Genomic DNA, 13927 nt, shown 5'->3' on the forward strand with positions numbered 1-13927 from the left:
GCCTTTTCTTGGTTTGCTAGGGCTGTATGTCGACTTGTGATCATGAGATTATGAGTATGGTACTCTTGATTTGTCCCATGTTCATTTGGAAGATGCCCTGTTCACTGTCGCTCTGTGAGCTCATTCAGAAATATGTGATGCTTATTTAACAAGAAACTGAAATTCAGGTACTTCAGTTTATCACATGCACTACTAGGAAAAAGCCTAGCCGTAAGATGGGTGTTAGTGGCGCACCAAGAGGGCACTGCGCCACTACTACTTAGCAGTGGCGCACCGGAAAGTGGTGGGCCACTATTAAAAATGTAGTAGTGGCGCACCTCTCTTGCGGTGCGCCACCACTAAGTTTGACCATGGGTTTGACCCAGCCTTATACATAGCAATGGCGCACCGTGTAGAGGTGCGCCACAGCTATTTTTTGTAGCAGTGGCGCACCTCTACATGGTGCGCCATTACTATGTAAAGGGGAGGATGGAAATGTTTGGGCATCACTTAGTAGTGGCGCACCAAAAAAATAAAAGAAATAGATAGAAAATTCAAAAAATTAAATCCTTTGAAATGCCCATGTAATATGTCATCTAGGTTTAGTGAAAATTGAAAAAAATGAATTTTGATATATTATGCAAAATGGCGTCATGTTTCGGTAAAACGGGATTTCGGTTGCATACGACCTCCGATGAAAAACTTTTTTATATCAAAATCGATCTACGCGAAATTTCCTATTCGAATTCAACGGCCTACGGCCGTTTGGAGAAAAAATGGATTCGTCAAATTCAAAACAGAAACAGGACTTTTTTCAGGTTTTAGATTTTGGGCAAAAAATAGAAAAAAAATAGCGGCGGCGCACCCATGCCTTGGTGCGCCACTGCTAAACTTCCCGCCCACGAATTTCAAAATGGAGGAGCCGGCCACTTAACCCCCTCCTCCCTCCTCCCTCCTCCTCGTGCTTTCATTCTCCTCTCCTCCTCCTGCTCTCCTCCTCTCCTCTCCTCCTTTCACTCCGGCGACCTCCTCCTCTCCTCTCCTCCTTTCACTCCGGCGACCTCCTCCTCTCCTCTCCTCCTTTCACTCCGGCGACCTCCTCCACTATGTCGAGCTCCGGTGGCCTTACTTTCCAGCGAGCTCCGGTGACCTTACTCTCCGACGACCCTCAGGCGACCCTCTAGCCTCCATTACTTCCATCCTTCGTCCTCTTGTTCATCCTCTCCTACATCTCCTCACCTCTCTTCACCTCTCCTACGTCCCTCATCCATCACTACCGGCGGCTAGGCTAAGAAAAATGAGAATGAACATTGCAAAAATAATTCTAGCAACATGAACGAGAAAAAATAACGAGCCAAAAAATTCGAAACGAAATGTGCCGGATCCGGATCCGGATCCCGATCCGGATCCGGATCTAGAAATTTCAAATTTTAGTAGTGGCGCACCTTTTTTCTATCCAGGTGGCGCACCTCGGACGTTTAGGAGTGGCGCACCATGAAGCTAGTAGTGGCGCACTACCCGGTGCGCCACTGCTAAGCCAAATAGCAATGGCGCACCACTAGTGCGCCACTACTAAAAGTTAGCAGTGGCGTGATAACAGTGGCGCACCACTAGTGCGCCACTGATGGGTAAAAATGGTGCGCCACTGATTGCTCTTTTCCTAGTAGTGATGCAACAAAATGTATCAAAGAGTTGAACCAAAGCTGCAAATACAAGACCTCGTCTGAATAGTACAGCAAGATGCAGAGCATGCATCATTATTGAACACTGAATACAAGAAGGTGCGGCAATACTGAAACAAAAAATAGTCCCTGAGCACAACAAAATAAATCAAAATCCTAATGCGCAATTGAAATTTTGCTCATCCCGTTCCAGCTTGGGCTGGATTCGATTGCAGCACGCTCCACTACAATGGAATTGAAATTTTGCTCATCCCGTTCATCGTCGACCACCGTTGGGCGCCTCCTGTCTTTCTGTCTGTGCACTTCAGGCGTCCTCCTCTTCTTCCTCCTCAGCTTTGGCGTCGTCTTCTTTGTCGTCGACGAGTATCTTCTTGCAGGCCTCGTAGCACATGAAGGAGATGCCGGCGGCGGGCATGAGCTTGATGCAGCTGGGGCCGAGGCCGCGGTACAGCCCCGCGGCGCCCTCCTTTTTGAGGATGCAGTACATGGCGTGCAGGACGTTCTTGTACACCTGCCTCCCGCCCACGGCGCCCACCTGCATCTGCTTCCTCGCCACCTCCAGCGGGAACGTGGCCGTGCTCGCGATGGCGCCCGCCGCGGACCCGATGAGCAGCGTCGGCACGTTGCCCACCTCCTCCTTCCCCGACACGCGCCGGTACATGTCCCGCAGCGTCTCGTAGGCGTAGAAGTTGGCCGCCGCGTACGGCACCACGCCTATCACGCTCGGCTCCAGCCCGCGGTACAGCTCGCCCGGCCCTTCGTCACGCACGATCTTGACGAACGCGTGGAGCAGGTTGTCGTACACGTCCTTCTCGATGGTCAGCCGGGTCTTGACCAGCTCCATGGGGTAGGTACACAGGGTCGAGGCCACTCCGGCGAGCGCTCCGGCGACGAGGGGAATCGGGATGGGGGACTTGGGCGGCTCGCCGGCCTCCGGGGTCAGGTACTTCTTGGCCGTGTCGTAGGTGAAGTGCTGCACCGCGCCATGCATGTGGAATTAGTTAGTTACTACCACTGATCTACCAGAGCAAAATTCCATTGCTAAGGAAACATATGAGCTTGCTTGCCTCGATGGCCTTGCTGGGCGCGACGCGGAGGACGTTGACGGCGTTGCCGCGGAAGAGGCCGGGCCAGCCCTCCGTCTGCATGATCCACCGGAACACCCCGCCCATGGTGTCGGCACCGCAGCTGCCCACCATCAGGTGCGTCCTGATCGTCTCCAGCGGCGCCACGAAGGTCCTCGACAAGGCGCCAGCGAGAGCGCCGCTGACCAGCCGCCGGAGGTGCGGGTTGCCGATCTTCACCCTCACCTTCCTCAGCCGCGGCACCAGCTGCTGCTTCTTCTTGCTCTTCTTCGTCTTCAGCTCCTCCTCCGCGGAGGCAACGTCGAGGTCGTCGGCACCAACGGCAGGACGGATCTTCCCACCGTGCTCGCGCGCCCCTGGTGGGGCGCCGAGGGACACGCTGAGACCGATGCTTGCGAACAGCGCTCTGCGAGGAAAGTCCAAGCTCTTGCAGTCGGCTTGCGAGCTCCAAGGGAACGCGACCTCAGGGAGCATAGGAAAGGACCAGCTGTCCTTCCTGTCCATGGCCAGCGAGCCGCCCTTGTTCCCGGTCACCATCGTCGTTGCCGCCATTGCCGCCGCCATGATCTTTGTTCAACTCGCTCACTCTTGCCTGAAGAAATAAAAACATATCTAACTACGATCGTTCTAGCAAACATAGATGTATACATAAAACAAGAAACGTAAGCCACCTAAATTTGTGTAGGATCCACAACTAAGAATTTCCATGCAAGTTAGGCCACAAATCACACAAGGGATCATCAGCACAATTCAAAATGAACACCATTTTAGTAGATCTTACGAGCAGATTGGCTTATCCATTCTCGGAGTGATAAACACTAGTACTAGACGGAAAAATTGACATGCGCAACTAAGGTAACAAATTATCTAAATGGCAATGAACTATTCAGAGTTGTTCCTGAATGCTAAAAACGACATACAATTATCTTAGTTCAAACTAGATCCAACTAAAACTGAGGTTGTCACTTGTTCTCCAACCTATGCAGCCAGTGCTCACATTCAGCTCGTTCCTTTCCGAGCCGACCTCTAGGAGTAAGACTTAAGAAGCCGAAAATTGAGCTAGTTTTGCAGATCCATACCTGGAGGAAGGAAGCCAAAACTGTTATGTGCCCTGCGTAGGGGTTCTTCACTCCTCACTCCCTCACTGGCTTCTGTCTTTCTTGGGAAGGAGCTAACAAGGCGCCATTTTATACCCGTTTCAGCACCCTCTCCATAGCTGGTTAGTTGCCGTGTTCAGAAGAGCAACGAAGCCTGGCCTCTACCGCGCCCCAGTACCACCGCACACCGTCGCTAAAATACGTTGGCCGTGAAGGGCAATACAGGTGCCATCGCTTTGCCAGTTCAGTTCCTTCTCCGGGAGGAAGAAGACGACAGAATCCGGTGGCGGGGCTAGCCGGCCCGGGGAAGCACACACAACAGCGGGGTGATGCTGCTTCTTCATGCGCTCGAGAGCAATCTTCGAAACGAGCCGCAACTGACTCGCCGTGCCTTGTTCTCTGGCGCGCGGCGCTGCCGGGAGGCTGGCCGGAGAGGGGTTTAAAGCGATGTGGCCTTGTGGGCGCCTGCTGAAACGTGGGGCTGGAAGCTCGCCTGCCTACTTGGAAGCTGGTGAACGGGTTGTCTCTTGTGCTTCGGGTCGGGGCTGTCGTTTTGTCGACTCATCTCTCCCTCACACAGCTTGAGGGTTTGGTTAAACCGGTTAGATCATCTCTAGCAGACATCTCAAACGTTAAACTCTAAATAGGCGTTCTAGACCACCCACACATATTTTACGGGCTGAAAAAACGTGGCGCAACTTAGACACACCAAACGCGGCACGGGTCACGTTTGGTGCGTCTGGGCTGCGTGTCGTTTTTTCAGCTCACAAACAAAATCGCAACACAGGGTTTTGCAAATATTGGATACACAATCAATTGATATAACAAATGTTTTGGTGTCATACAATACAACAATAATCTGAATTACAACAAATGTTTAGTATCATACAATATAAACAATAATCCGAATTACAACAAATGTTTTGGAGACAATATGAATTAAATGATACAACAATAATTCAACAAATAACAAATGGTTGGAAATACAAATAAATCCTAGTTGTTGTGCCACTGCCAATGGTGTTGAATGAGATCTTGCTGAAGTTGTCTTATCATTCTCAATCTCGAGGTATGTTTCAAAAAATGCGCAACGGTATCTGGATTTCTACCATGTTTGACTTGGGTGCCAACATTATCAAAGAAAGATGATAAGTTCAAACCCCTCTCATCCTCGATGATCATATTGTGTAGAATCACACAAGTGGTCATGATGTCCTTGAGGGTATCTGATACGTCTCAAACGTATCTATAATTGTGATGATCCATGCTTGTTTTACACCAATTTATATTTGTTTTGCTTACACTTCGTTGTATTTTTATATGATTTCTGGCACTAACCTATTAACAAGATGCCACAGTGCCAGTTCACTGTTTTCTGTTGTTTTTGTATTTCAGAAAAGTTGTATGGGAAATATTCTCGGAATTGGACGAAACAAAAACCGAAGTCAATATTTTACTGAAAAGCGGAGACAGAGTCCAGAGGGGGGTCGAAGAGGCGCCACAGGGCGGCCAGACCACCCCATGGCGCGTCGGTGTGGCCTGCGCCTAGGGGTGGTGTGGGCCCCCTAGGCACCCCACCGACCTAAATCCTCCGCCTATTTATACATCTTCTCGGGAAAACCCTGGATACCCGAGTCTCCATCCACGAAAAGTTCTGTCGCGGCCGCCATCGCAGACCCATCTCGGGGGTTCTGAAGCTCTGACCGGCACCCTGCCGGAGAGGGAAATCGTCGCCGGAGGCATCTACATCGCCATTGTAAGGGTATATTGCCCCTATGTGTGGTTTTGGTAATTAATGACAACCCCTATGGACTAATATTTTCATTGAGTTTATATGAAGGAATATTCCATAGGTACTACTTGTAGTCCATGTGTTGGATTCAAGTATGGATGCCATGAAGATAAAGATATACCTTGTGTATTGGCATCAAGATCATCGATTTAAAGATATATATATGTGACATGATCGAGAAGAAGAAATGAAGATGGAGTTCTTATGTGGAACTCAATATTAGCCATGCTCTAGCTTATGTGATAAGCAATGAATGATCAAGATCTTGAGTGCTTGATTCCAAGTGAAGAATTCAAGTTATGGATCTAAGTCAGTGTCATGATAGTCTCATAAGTTGAGCTATGGTTGACTAAGATTTAGAGCATGCAAGCAAATGAAGAATTCTATATACACCTCAAGATAGTATGATAGAGCATGAGAAGATACAAGGTTGACCAATACAAAGAGTGAAGAATAGATTCAAGTTTGGTCAACACATGAAGCATGAAGAATGTGCCACGAGAAGTCAAGTGGTAGGGTAAGCCGTGTCAATTATGCTTTATGAACTAACCCATCATATATGTTCCCTTGTGTTGTCTATGTGGGTTAGGTATCTTTCCATGGGCATGCATCAAAAGTGAGATCTCATATAGCCCATGAGAGGATGACGTCAAGTGGTGATCGTAATCAAGGTTGAGTTGGGCAAGTTCAAGATTGAGCATCTCAAGAGGATCATATGCTTGAATCTTGCCGTCCATTTTGGTGATAATGGACATGTGAAGATGTGCATCAATGGAGCTTTCCCATCATGGTGTATGGGGGAGCATTTGTGAGTCTTCACAAAGCAACAATGATCAAGTGAGGCATTCCGGCTTGAGTGGAGCTTGAAGAGCTATCATCGAGATCAAGTGGGATGCGCAAGGCAAAGGTATGGCCTTGCTAGGTTTTCCTTTTACCGGTCTCAAGGTGGTTGTTGGGAGACCGGGTTATAGGATACATAGCCGCACTATCAAGAGGGGCTTTCGGTTGGGTAACTTGATCACATCGTCTTAGGGAGCTCAACCTTTTTCATGCTTTGCATTCCATAAATCTTATTGCTTCTTGGTGATTTCTCTGTGTGAGGTTCTTGAGCTTGTTGCTAGCTTTACAACAAGTCCAAGTTCATCAAAAACGGAATCCACATGCATCTTCTATTGTGTTTTCAAGCTTGGAGGTTTTACCGGTGTCTCTTTTATAGATAGGTCAAACATTCATCTTATGCTTTTTACTCCGTGGATGGACAGTGATGTTTCTATGCATATAGTTGTAGGGCTTGTTGTTCTCATTCCAACAAGCCCAAGATCATCGAAATCTGAGTCCGGACGCAAAAGTTATCATGGTTTTTGTAAACCATGTTTTCATGTTTGGCCCGGTGGCGCCGGCTGTCTCACCGGCTCGTCCGGCACAGATCGGTCCCACACCGGTGCCAACCGGACGGTTTCCAAGGGGCTTTCAGGGGCGCCCGGTCCCTGGCCCGGTCTGACCGGCTCTCCCGCCAGGCGGCCCGGTCCCTGGCCCGGTCGACCTGCTCTCACGCCAGGCTGCACGAAAAACTCCCAGATCTGCCCCAAACGGTCATATTTCGTTTGGCTATAAAAGGGACTTCTTCCCCAACAGTTTTCTAGGGTTCTTGAGCACGTTTTTGGCCACCATTGTTGAACCTCTTGAGCTTGCTTCCTCTCCCTTCCCTCCCATGATTCTTGCTCATTCTTGAGGGATCTAAGAGAGGAGATCTAGATCTACAACCTCCACCAATCCATTTCTCCTCTAAGTGAGGGGAACTCTTGGGATCTAGATCTTGGAGTCATTTGTTAATTTCCTCCATTGTTCTTCCTCTCCAATCTCATCCTAGCATTTGTTGCTTGGGTGAGATTTGAGTGTGAAGGATTTGAACACCTCTAGTGTTCTTGCTTTGCATCATTGCATAGTGTTGAGCTCTCCACCACGATTAGTTCGAGTGAGAGACCGTGAGCTTGTTACTCTTGGAGGGAGACCTCCTAGTTGGTTTGGCGGTTGGTGCTCCGGTGATTGATACGTCTCCAACCTATCTATAATTTCTTATGTTCCATGCTAGTTTTATGACAATACCTACATGTTTTGCTCATACTTTATATCATTTTTATGGATTTTCCGGGACTAACCTATTAACAAGATGCCGAAGCGCCAGTTCCTATTTTTTGCTGTTTTTGGTTTCAGAAATTCTACACAGGAAATATTCTCGGAATTAGACCCTGATACGTCCCAAACGTATCTATAATTTCTTATGTTCCATGCTACTTTTATGATGATACTCACATGTTTTATACACATCATATGTCATTATTATGCATTTTCCGGCACCAACCTATTGACGAGATGCTGAAGAGCCAATTCTTGTTCTCGCTGTTTTTGGTTTCAGAAATCCTAGTAAGGAAATATTCTCGGAATTGGACGAAATCAACGCCCGTGGTCCTATTTTTCCACGAAGCTTCCGGAAGTCCGAAGAGGAAACGAAGTGGGGCCACGAGGCGGCGACACACTAGGGCGGCGCGGCCCAGTGCCGGCCGCGCGGCCTCGTTGTGTGGGCCCCTCGTGACGCCTCCCCGACCTACCTCTTCGCCTACTTAAAGCCTTCGTCGCGAAACCCCGATGCACCGAGAGCCACGATACGAAAAACCTTCCAGAGACGCAGCCGCCGCCAATCCCATCTCGGGGGATTCAGGAGATCGCCTCCGGCACCCTGCCGGAGAGGGGAATCATCTCCCAGAGGTCTCTTCATCGCCATGATCACCTCCGGATCGATGTGTGAGTATTTCACCCCTGGACTATGGGTCCATAGCAGTAGCTAGATGGTCGTCTTCTCCTCATTGTGCTATCATGTTAGATCTTGTGAGCTGCCTATCATGATCAAGATCATCTATTTGTAATGTGATGGCGTGTATTTCACACGTTCGTTGGGCAACCCCAAGAGGAAGGTATGATGCGCACAGCAGCAAGTTTTCCCTCAGAAAGAAACCAAGGTTTATCGAACCAGGAGGAGCCAAGAAGCACGTTGAAGGTTGATGGCGGCGGGATGTAGTGCGGCGCAACACCGGAGATTCCGGCGCCAACGTGGAACCTGCACAACACAACCAAAGTACTTTGCCCCAACGAAACAGTGAGGTTGTCAATCTCACCGGCTTGCTCGTAACAAAGGATTAACCGTATTGTGTGGAAGATGATTGTTTGCGAGAGAAAATAGTAAAACAAGTATTGCAGCAGATTTGTATTTCAAGTATTAAAGAATGGACCGGGGTCCACAGCTCACTAGAGGTGTCTCTCCCATAAGATAAAAGCATGTTGGGTGAACAAATTACAGTCGGGCAATTGACAAATAGAGAGGGCATAACAATGCACATACATGACATGATAAGTATAGTGAGATTTAATTGGGCATTACGACAAAGTACATAGACCGCCATCCAACCGCATCTATGCCTAAAAAGTCCACCTTCAGAGTTATCATCCGAACCCCTCCAAGTATTAAGTTGCTAAACAACATGACAATTGCATTAAGTATGGTGCGTAATGTAATCAACAACTACATCCTCGGACATAGCGCCAATGTTTTATCCCTAGTGGCAACAAGACAACACAACCTTAGAACTTTCGTCACCGTCCCGGTGTCAATGCGGGCATGAACCCACTATCGAGCATAAGTACTCCCTCTTGGAGTTAAAAGTAAAAACTTGGCCGAGCCTCTACTAGAAACGGAGAGCATGCAAGATCATAAACAACACATGTATAATAACTTGATAATTAACATGACATGGTATTATCTATCCATCGGATCCCGACAAACACAACATATAGAATTACAGATATATGATCTTGATCATGTTAGGCAGCTCACAAGATCCAACAATGAAGCACAATGAGGAGAAGACAACCATCTAGCTACTGCTATGGACCCATAGTCCAGGGGTGAACTACTCACTCATCACTCCGGAGGCGACCATGGCGGTGTAGAGTCCTCCGGGAGATGAATCCCCTCTCCGGCAGGGTGCCGGAGGAGATCTCCGTGAATCCCCCGAGATGGGATCGGCGGCGACGGCGTCTCAGCAAGGTTTTCCGTATCGTGGTTTTTCGCATCGGGGTTTCGCGACGGAGGCTTTAAGTAGGCGGAAGGGCAGGTCAAGGGGCGTCACGAGGGGCCCACGCTATAGGTCGGCGCGGCCAGGGCTTGGGCCGCGCCGCCCTATAGCCTGGCCACCTCGTGGCCCCACTTCGTGTGTTCTTCGGTCTTCTGGAAACTCCGTGGAAAAATAGGCCCCTGGGTTTTCGTTTCGTCCAATTCCGAGAATATTTCGTTACTAGGATTTCTGAAACCAAAAACAGCGAAAAACAGGAACCGGCACTTCGGCATCTTGTTAATAGGTTAGTTCCGTAAAATGCACGAATATGACATAAAGTGTGCATAAAACATGTAGGTATCATCAATAATATGGCATAGAACATAAGAAATTATCGATACGTCGGAGACGTATCAAGCATCCCTAAGCTTAGTTCTGCTCGTCCCGAGCAGGTAAAACGATAACAAAGATAATTTCTGAAGTGATATGCCATCATAACCTTGATCATACTATTTGTAAACATATGTAGTGGATGCAGCGATCATAACAATGGTGATGACATGAGTAAACGAGTGAATCATATAGCAAAGACTTTTCATGAATAGTACTTCAAGACAAGTATTAATAAGTCTTGCATAAGAGTTAACTCATAAAGCAATAAATCAAAGTAAAGGTATTGAAGCAACGCAAAGGAAGATTAAGTTTCAGCGGTTGCTTTCAACTTGTAACATGTATATCTCATGGATAATTGTCAACATAGAGTAATATAACAAGTACAATATGCAAATATGTAGGAATCAATGCACAGTTAATCACAAGTGTTTGCTTCTTGAGGTGGAGAGAGATAGGTGAACTGACTCAACATAAAAGTAAATGAATGGTCCTTCAAAGAGGAAAGCATCGATTGCTATATTTGTGCTAGAGCTTTTATTTTGAAAACATGAAACAATTTTGTCAACGGTAGTAATAAAGCATATGAGTTATGAAAGTTATATCTTACAAGTTGCAAGTCTCATGCATAGTATACTAATAGTGCCGCACCTTGTCCTAATTAACTTGGACTACCGGATCTTTGCAATGCACATGTTTTGACCAAGTGTCACAATGGGGTACCTCCATGCCGCCTGTACAAAGGTCTAAGGAGAAAGCTCGCATTTTGGATTTCTCGCTTTTGATTATTCTCAACTTAGACATCCATACCGGGACAACATGGACAACGTGATAATGGACTCCTCTTTAATGCATAAGCATGTGGCAACAATTATTATTCTCATATGAGATTGAGGATATATGTCCAAACCGAAACTTCCACCATGAATCATGGCTTTAGTTAGCGGCCCAAAGTTCTTCTCTAACAACATGCATGCTCCAACCATGAAGGTGGTAGATCTCTCTTGCTTCGTACAAGACGGACATGCATAGCAACTCACATGATATCCAACAAAGAATAGTTGATGGCGTCCCCGTAAACATGGTTATCGCTCAACAAGCAACTTAATAAGAGATAAAGTGCATAAGTACATATTCAATACCACAATAGTTTTTAAGCTATTTGTCCCATGAGCTATATATTGCAAAGGTGAATGATGAAATTTTAAAGGTAGCACTCAAGCAATTTACTTTGGAATGGCGGATAAATACCATGTAGTAGGTAGGTATGGTGGACACAAATGGCATAGTGGTTGGCTCAAGGATTTTGGATGCATGAGAAGTATTCCCTCTCGATACAAGGTTTAGGCTAGCAAGGTTATTTGAAACAAACACAAGGATGAACGGTACAGCAAAACTCACATAAAAGACATATGGTAAACATTATAAGACTCCATACCGTCTTCCTTGTTGTTCAAAACTCAATACTAGATGTTATCTAGACTCTAGAGAAACCAAATATGCAAACCAAATTAGCAAGCTCTAAGTATTTCTTCATTAATGGGTGCAAAGCATATGATGCAAGAGCTTAAACATGAGCACAACAATTGCCAAGTATCAAATTATCCAAGACATTTTAGAGTTACTACATGTAGCATTTTCCAATTCCAACCATATAACAATTTAACGAAGAAGAAACTTCGCCATGAATACTATGAGTAGAGCCTAAGGACATATTTGTCCATATGCAACAGCGGAGCGTGTCTCTCTCCCATAAAGTGAATGCTAGGATCCATTTTATTCAAACAAAACAAAAAACAAAAACAAACCGACGCTCCAAGCAAAGTACATAAGATGTGGCCGAATAAAAATATAGTTTCAGGGGAGGAACCTCGATAATGTTGTCGATGAAGAAGGGGATGCCTTGGGCATCCCCAAGCTTAGACGCTTGAGTCTTCTTAATATATGCAGGGGTGAACCACCGGGGCATCCCCAAGCTTAGAGCTTTCACTCTCCTTGATCATATTGCATCATACTCCTCTCTTGATCCTTGAAAACTTCCTCCACACCAAACTCGAAACAACTCATTAGAGGGTTAGTGCATAATAAAAATTCACATGTTCAGAGGTGACACAATCATTCTTAACACTTCTGGACATTGCATAAAGCTACTGGACAATAATAGATCAAAGAAATCAATCCAACATAGCAAAAGAGGCAATGCGAAATAAAAGACAGAATCTGTCAAAACAGAACAGTCCGTAAAGATGGATTTTATTAGGCCACCAGACTTGCTCAAACGAAAATGCTCAAATTGAATGAAAGTTGCGTACATATCTGAGGATCATGCTCGTAAATTGGCGTAATTTTCTGAGCTACCTACAGGGAGATAGACCCAGATTTGTGACAGCAAAGAATTCTGGAACTGCGCAGTAATCCAAATCTAGTACTTACTTTTCTATCAAAGACTTTACTTGGCACAACAAAACTTAAAACTAAGATAAGGAGAGGTTGCTACAGTAGTAAACAACTTCCAAGACACAAATATAAAACAAAGATACTGGAGTAAAAACATGGGTTGTCTCCCATAAGCGCTTTTCTTTAACGCCTTTCAGCTAGGCGCAGAAAGTGTATCTCAAGTATTATCGAGAGATGAAGCATCAACATCATAATTTGTTCTAATAATAGAATCATAAGGTAACTTCATTCTCTTTCTAGGGAAGTGTTCCATACCTTTCTTGAGAGGAAATTGATATTTAATATTACCTTCCTTCATATCAATAGTAGCACCAACGGTTCGAAGAAAAGGTCTTCCCAATATAATGGGGCAAGATGCATTGCATTCAATATCCAAGACAACAAAATCAACGGGGACAAGGTTATTGTTAACCATAATATGAACATTATCAACTTTCCCCAAAGGTTTCTTTTTAGCATTATCAGCGAGATTAACATCCAAATAACAATTCTTCAATGGTGGCAAGTCAAGCATATCATAGACTTTTTAGGCATAACGTAAATACTTGCACCAAGATCACATAAGGCATTACAATCAAAATCTTTGATTCTCATTTTAATGATGGGCTCCCAACCATCCTCTAGCTTTCTAGGAATAGAAGTTTCAAGTTTTAGTTTCTCTTCTCTAGCTTTTATGAGAGCATTTGTAATATGTTTTGTGAAAGCCAAATTTATAGCACTAGCATTGGGACTTTTAGCAAGTTTTTGTAAGAACTTTATAACTTCAGAGATATGGCAATCATCAAAATCTAAATCATTACAATCTAAAGCAATGGGATTATCATCCCCAAGGTTGGAAAAAATTTCAGCAGTTTTATCACAAGCAGCTTCAGTAGCTTTAGCAGCTTCAGTAATTTTGCGCGCTTTGCACTAGGAGTAGAAGCATTGCCAACACCAATTATTTTATCATGGATAGTAGGAGGTGCAGCAACATATGAATCATTAGCATTGCTAGTGGTGGTAATAGTCCAAACTTTAGCTACATTTTCCTTTTTAGCTAGTTTTTCCTTTTCTTCTCTATCCCACCTAGCACGCAGTTCAGCCATTAATCTTATATTCTCATTAATTCTAACTTGGATGGCATTTGCTGTAGTAGTAATTTTATCATCTAAATCCTCAGGTTTAGCAGCCATTTTATTAATTAAAGAAGATTGTGATGTAGACATGTATGAGATTCGGTTTTCAAGCATCGGCAAGTTTAGTTTGCAACCCCGAGATCTCCCTATTCAGATTTTCAAGTTGATTCCCTATATTCTTCAACAAGGTAGATTGCTCATTCATTGTTTTAGTAAACAAT

General features: G+C 45.4%; 1 pseudogene; it reads right to left on the reverse strand.

Annotated features, from left to right (window-relative positions):
* Positions 1-1917: 1917 nt before the first annotated feature.
* On the reverse strand, positions 1918-3310 carry LOC124689891 (annotated as a pseudogene).
* Positions 3311-13927: the final 10617 nt, after the last annotated feature.

Source organism: Lolium rigidum, chromosome 2, assembly GCF_022539505.1.
Source record: "Lolium rigidum isolate FL_2022 chromosome 2, APGP_CSIRO_Lrig_0.1, whole genome shotgun sequence".
NCBI lineage: Eukaryota > Viridiplantae > Streptophyta > Magnoliopsida > Poales > Poaceae > Lolium > Lolium rigidum.